We start from the raw sequence: 7,710 nt of genomic DNA on the forward strand, positions 1-7,710 counted from the left end.
ACATTGGAAAATAAAGGCTAATATGTGAAAAGAAATTGGAAAATAGAGGTTAACATGAAAGGAAATTGGAAAATAGAGGCTAATATGTGAAAAGAAATTGGAAAATAGAGGCTAATATGTGAAAAGAAATTGGAAAATAGAGGTTAACATGAAAGGAAATTGGAAAATAGAGGCTAATATGTGAAAAGAAATTGGAAAATAGAGGCTAATATGTGAAAAGAAATTGGAAAATAGAGGCTAATATGTGCAAGGAAATTGGGAAATAAAGGCTAATATGTGAAAAGAAATTGGAAAATAAAGGCTAATATGTGAAAAGAAATTGGAAAATAGAGGTTAACATGAAAGGAAATTGGAAAGTAGAGGCTAATATGTGAAAAGAAATTGGAAAATAGAGGCTAATATGTGAAAAGAAATTGGAAAATAGAGGTTAACATGAAAGGAAATTGGAAAATAGAGGCTAATATGTGAAAAGAAATTGGAAAATAGAGGCTAATATGTGAAAAGAAATTGGAAAATAGAGGCTAATATGTGCAAGGAAATTGGGAAATAAAGGCTAATATGTGAAAAGAAATTGGAAAATAAAGGCTAATATGTGAAAAGAAATTGGAAAATAGAGGTTAACATGAAAGGAAATTGGAAAATAGAGGCTAATATGTGAAAAGAAATTGGAAAATAGAGGCTAATATGTGAAAAGAAATTGGAAAATAGAGGCTAATATGTGAAAAGAAATTGGAAAATAAAGGCTAATATGTGAAAAGAAATTGGAAAATAGAGGTTAACATGAAAGGAAATTGGAAAATAGAGGCTAATATGTGAAAAGAAATTGGAAAATAAATGCTAATATGTGAAAAGAAATTGGAAAATAAATGCTAATATGTGAAAACAAACTGGAAAATAGAGGCTAATATGTGAAAAGAAATTAGTAAATCAAAAGTCAATGCTGTAAGTGCTTTAAAAGTAAGTAAATCGTTTGTTGAAGGAGAAATTTAAATCCCCAATTTCTCTCTCTCTCTCTCTCTCTCTCTCTCTCTCTCTCTCTCTCTCTAACACTAGACACTTAACATTAAAAATGCAAGTCTTAGCTAACTCTTATTCCTATCAACATAATGGAAACAAACATTTCTGTTTCCTTTCACGGTAACTAATTCCCTTCATGAATTATTCTACAGTACTCCTTTCACCAGCATAACAAGTCACTTATTCCTTTCAAGAGATAAATTTTTAAATCTTTTCATAAGCAAACTTGGCTTTCATTACGAAATTACCTCTCCATTCCACTCTCATTCATTACGCTAACGAACATGGAGAAGAAGGAAGGCTATTTATCGTGGTACTACAAAATATACTGTTAGTACCTTATACATGAATTTTCTTTACTTACAGGAACTCGATTCAAAGGAACATAGAAGGATCAGGACTGAATAAGACGCATGCGCGCGCGCACACATATACTGTAACTATATATATATATATATATATATATATACATATATACATATATATATATATATATACATATATATAATATATATAAAAGAGAGAGAGAGAGAGAGAGAGAGAGAGAGAGAGAGAGAGAGTGTTTGGTATAGTACCATCCAGTTATGAGGGTAATTTGCTGTGAAAAGTTGTGGGGCTTTCCTTTAGTTCCTAAAGAACTTCACCGTAACTTATTACTATTTTGCTAAGATGGCTAAATTCTGCCTTCAACTAACTCAAAAATACTTTTTTTTATGATCGAGAATAAAAATCTTCCATATCCAGAGTTTTCAATGGAAATGCTGAGAAGAGAGTTCTCAACAGTAAAAGGAAATGAAGATAAAAAGAAAAATGAGCCAAATTTCTATTCACAATCTGTTCTTTCGTTTATTTTTTCTTACAGCAACAAAAAAACTCAATATAAACCTATGCACTCAGAGTAATTAATTCATATTTTCGAAATATTGCGCTATTGAGTTTGTAGTTTCTACAGATATTTTCTAGAAAAAAATGTACAAAATTACAATAATTTATCGACAGACAAACAGCTATAAAAACGACAATTTTAACACTAGAATGAAAAATAAATAACCGGAAAAAATGAAGAGGCGAAACCCTGCTAAAAATAACGGTCTGGTTTCCACCCATAGTAATAAAAACAACGACTGGAAGAGAGACCGGCATCAAACTTATCCCTCCAATCTTCCTTTTCGCGAAATGATGCAGAGAATCCTTCCGCTGCTTGTTCACTCGCCATTACTTTCCACTATCAAAACATCCATCTCTTATCCAAAATAGGAGAATAAAGGAAAAGAGAAAAAATGAAGGAAAGGGGAAAAATACAGGAAATGTGGTTGGCTTGTGTTTCTCGGAAGCTTCGACATGTAAAAACATTATCTGCTTATTTTCTTTGCTCTTCCTTTCGTGCTGCTCCCCTACCTCCCAAGAGAGAGCCAGAACGGAGGGTCCTAGAATGTATGTAAGATAGCCCCCCCCCCCACTTCCCCACCCCTACCCTCTGCACACTACTACTCTTTTCCCCCCAACAATTACTCCATAGGGTGGCTATGCTAATTTCCCCCTAAAAGCCTTTTCTCGTTTCTATGGAGTTTAATTTCCGTGCTAACACAAGAAAAGTTATCTAAAGTTGCGGGACTCCCAGTTCCTCTCTTCCTGCTGTCAAGAGGAGAGGGGTCAGTTCTTTAAAGGCCCACCCCCTTCTAACACATTAAAAACTAGAGGGGCACTCAGTCTTCGCCACGCCAAGCATTTTTTTTTTTTTTTTTTTTTTTTGCGTTTTAACTCCACTGCGTACATGTACTTCGATGTATTTAAAGCACGTTTCGTTGAAATTGGTTCAGTAGTTTTTGCGTAATGTTCACACACACACACACACACACACACAAAAAGACATTTATTTAACATAGCTATTGTATTCAAAGAAGTGTTGAGTATTTGCACTTTGATGTACTTTACCCAAGATATTTAATTCATCCTTGGGTCATACCCAACATGTCTATCGAGTTTGGTCAAAACCGGTTCAACAATTTTTGTGTAAAGTTCCTCACAAACAAACAGATAGGGGTGAATACATACCCTTCGCAAAATTTTCGATGCAATGTAACGATGGCATTAAATGGTCCTCCAAAGAGTTCCTTCGGTAAAAACATCGCTCTAAATTAAAACTAAATTCTTTCACTGGAAAACGAAACCAACGTTATCAAACTTTTTGCAAGGAAACCTCAAACAAGGACAAGAGGAACAACACGCAAATGGGACAATGTTACTTCACTAAGCGTCAGCACCTCCGTTATAACTGTAATATATCAAGGGAAGGACATTTAATTAATATCTCATAATATGACGTTCAATAAATATAATCTTATGAAAAATAATCGAATATTTATATATATATACAGTATATATATATATATACAGTATATATATATATATATATATATATATATATATATATATATATATATAATGAATGTGTATATATATATACATATATATACACACATATATATATATATATATATATATATATATATATGTCCAATCATTAGAAAATTCCCCTCTTCTAGGAATCACCAATACATGGGGAAATTAATTCCTTCCCTTTGATAACAGTTTACCCTCGTATCAATTCAGATAATGGGGCCAATCTCCCCATTAATTCAGATAACGAGGTTCATATTTATTTTACTCATAATATATTACCCTTTAACAACAAAGAAAACTAATGACATCCAGTAACAAAACAATACCCTGTTCTACATAACAACAAACAAGCAGGAAAGCCTTGTAATTTCCTATATAAATACATTAGGGTTGTGGTAGCCCACTGGAAACTTCCATGCCTGGCGTTCTGCAGGACGGGAGATGAGTCCCGCTCAATCTCGATAGTTTTTTATAGTGTCTACAACCCAACCATCCTTGTGAGCTAAGGATAGGGGATTAAGGAGCCTATAGGTCTAACTGCTGAGTCATCAGCTGCCATTGTCTGGCTCTCCCTGGCCCTAGCTTGGGTGGAGTGGGAGCTTGGTTGCTGATCATATGGATAAATGATCAGTCACTGGGGCATTGTCAGCCTCTTGCCACTTGCCATTCATTGGGAAAAGGAAAAAAATGCAATAAAAGAATGGGCAGCAAACCGCCACATGGTTATTTTTATATTTTATGCCACTAGGATTCTATTTTTGTCCTTTACCAAACTCCTTTCAGAAGCAAAATCTATAAGAGACTGGTATCTCGCCATGAAGAGATCAATCATGAGAGCCCTCGGGTGCACCGTGTATTGATCAAGCAATGTTCGAGACGCCCCAAAGCAGCGGGGCCTTTTGATAATTCGCAAGAGGAGAAATTGAGTTTTGAAGGGATACAGTACCTTAATAAATTATTGATATCAAAACCTATACGAAAAACGAATAGTCTACAAAATAGAAATTGTAAAATAGGTGGCTTTAACCCATTAGAATTTTTTATACTATCCTCGCTCATAAGCAAATATAACTTTGCAATAAAAAAGTTGATATTATTCAATGTGCAAACATCTCTATAAACAGGGCCTAAAAGGCTAATAAATTTCAAACAAATGCCGAAGATGAATAAGGCTTGAATTATAAATAACAATTAGAAGTAAATGAATGGATAAATTATCAATCATTCATCATATAAATCAAAGCCAAAGCCTTTATGAGAAATGCAGTATTAATTGTGTGACTTCTGATGAAAAATCCAAGGGAACGAAAACAAATTACTAGCTATTTGAAATTCGCGAAAATTCAATCAAATGCATCCATTAATCACAAAAAGCAGCAGTGTTATTATACAACAAATGGTTTTCTTGTCACAGATTTTTTTCACACTAAATAATTTCTGTATCATAGACTAAGCTGTGTCTCTTAAATTATATTCCCAGGTAACCAAACACCATATAACTACAGATATAACGTATTTTGGGGATAAGGTGACAGCTGGAATAAAAGTGCCTATAGGAAAACAACCTACTATGAAGTCATACAACATCAGTACAGGTATCATAAATATGTAAACCTATTAGCACCAACGCCACTTGTTTTCAAGCCATTACTAAAATCAAAAGAAAACATCTGAATTTTGACATCGCCAGCCCATGTTGACTCCGCCACCCCGTGGCACCTCGTGTTGTCTTCGTCACCCCGTGGCATCCCGTGTTGACTTCGACACCCTGTGGCACCCCGTGTTGTCTTCGTCATCCCATGTTGACTTCGCCACCCTGTGGCATCCCGTGTTGTCTTCGTCACCCCGTGGCATCCCGTGTTGACTTCGCCATCCCGTGTTGACGACAATAAATACAACCAGTCAATCTTTCAAGGTAACAAGGCAAGGACATCAATCACCCAATCCAAAGGCGACCTACACAAAGAGGGTGTGCTTTTGGCCATGAATAATGAATGACTGATGAATATTCACCAGCAGGTCTCCGGCTTCTGGCGTTAAAAATCCACGTTAATTAAGGTCCTTCTATCGCCACCCCCACAATCATTTTCTCGCCAAGTGTGGGAAAAATCTCTCATCCCTTTTCGGCTCTCCACTATTGGAGGTAGGTGAAAAGAGACATAATGAATCCCAAACCCTTCATTATGACTCTCACCGTCTGCGTGAACGATGAGTTTCATAATGATCGCGGCATGGAGGGTCGGTGGCTCATGGGAGCAATGTCGCGTTCGAAAATGGATGACACCTTCGATGACTGATTTTAGAGGACGGACTAGGGGTGGGTGGGTTTAATGAGTGGGTGGCATGGGTGATTTCCGAGGACGTGAGTAGGAGGGCTTACCGGACTGCAATTCTCTTCATCTAACAGTCAACTTCTTTTTTCGCTTCTGTACGTGACAAAGAAGCCATACTTGTCTTGTCGTTCTGGGTCCCTGTCTGGGCCAACCAGCATATGGCACTTCGCATGATGAACGATCTGTGTAACTCGTGGCCTTTATACTTTTAAAGCGTGGTATTTCGTGTTTCGATAGTATTTCGTAAAATTTCTTTCTAAACATAAGCACCCTTCAACATAAATGAATAAAAGAGCAATTAAAATTGCAAACAATATAACATGGCAAAGTATATTACACGCGCACCTCTTATCTGCAATGGCCGCGGTTTAATCTTGCCCAGCCTCTGGTAGTCGACCCAGAAGTAAATTGGTTATATGGCATCAGCTGAAGAAAGCAGAGGCTAACACCTTCATCCCTAGTAAAGATACACCACATAAGTTTCAATGATTGACAGCAGTTAGCTTACTGACTGCAGATAACTTATTGATCATCACTAGAATTATCTATTCGACTAATTGTGATATGATGTTTGGCCTTCGGCTGCTTACATATATAGCCTATACACTAATTCTTGCTAAAAAAAAAAAAAAAAAACACTTCATTAATTTATGCGATAGTTACATTAGTTACTTGAAATAACATTAGATTTTGAAGATAATAACACAGCGCCAGAAAATTGCCAGTTCCAGATCCATACTAGATTTCTAACTTAAAACCTGATGTACTGAGTTACTCCAAGGATAATTAAAAACTATGAAACAATCTACAAAAGCAGTTTAATAATTTTCACGTAAATCTCCTAGGTGGTCATAATAATAATAATAATAATAATAATAATAATAATAATAATAATAACAATGATAACAATAATAATAACAATATTAATAAATAATAATAATAATAATAATAATAATAATAATAATAATAATAACAACAACAACAACAATAATATAATAGAAAGCTGTTGAAATCAAGACAATTTTCAATATTGTCACTAACATATGACAAGCCTCTCAATATTGCACTCACTCTCACAGCCGGGTGCTTGCAAAATGCACAAGCAAAAAGGTTAATATTGCACCAGCAAGGTAATTCATCTTTAATAATACACGGCAACCCTGAAACACCGGCTCTCTCTCTCTCTCTCTCTCTCTCTCTCTCTCTCTCTCTCTCTCTCTCTCTCTCATTAGTCACGCAGTTTGCATAATCCCTCTCGAGATATTTGGGAGAAATTTATCCTTCTGAATAATGCAACGGGGAAGTAGGGTAACAATGAGAGCAATATATCTGGACCAGTTCTTGTATCGAGAGAAATAACTTTTTTATTAAAAAGAAATCTTTATTAAAAATTGTCATGATTCGTTTGGATTTCTATATTCTGCTGTTTTTTGTTTTTGAGTGCGAACGTCCAATACATCAAGTTGAATTTATATATTAAATTTCTTGCTTTATGACACTCGTAAATATATATTGTGAAACAATCAAGAGAGAGAGAGAGAGAGAGAGAGAGAGAGAGAGAGAGAGAGAGGAGAGAGAGAGAGAGAGAGAGAGAGAAGAGAGAGTCCACTACAATTCCCCCTTTAATCCTTATATAGATAACAGAAATGTCTCATTTTTTTTTTTTTTTTTTTTTTTTTTTTTGCAAAAACAAGACATCGGAATTTGGGATTAAAATGACAGACTTCGATCATTCATTATGTGTCAAGATAAGAAATACCACGGTGCATTGAAAAGCTCCAAAATAAAAATGTAAGCAGTCTTCCTATTGTCTCCTATGTTATCCCTACATTAAGGGGTCGGTTGCCTGAAGTGCCCTCTCCAATGCTTTCTATCGAAGGCATTCTCTTCCACCAGACCTATTTCTCCATATCATCCTTCACCTTAACTCGCCATCTACTCAATTACATTACCCGCG

Source organism: Palaemon carinicauda, chromosome 6 (assembly GCF_036898095.1).
Source record: "Palaemon carinicauda isolate YSFRI2023 chromosome 6, ASM3689809v2, whole genome shotgun sequence".
NCBI classification, from domain to species: Eukaryota; Metazoa; Arthropoda; class Malacostraca; order Decapoda; family Palaemonidae; genus Palaemon; species Palaemon carinicauda.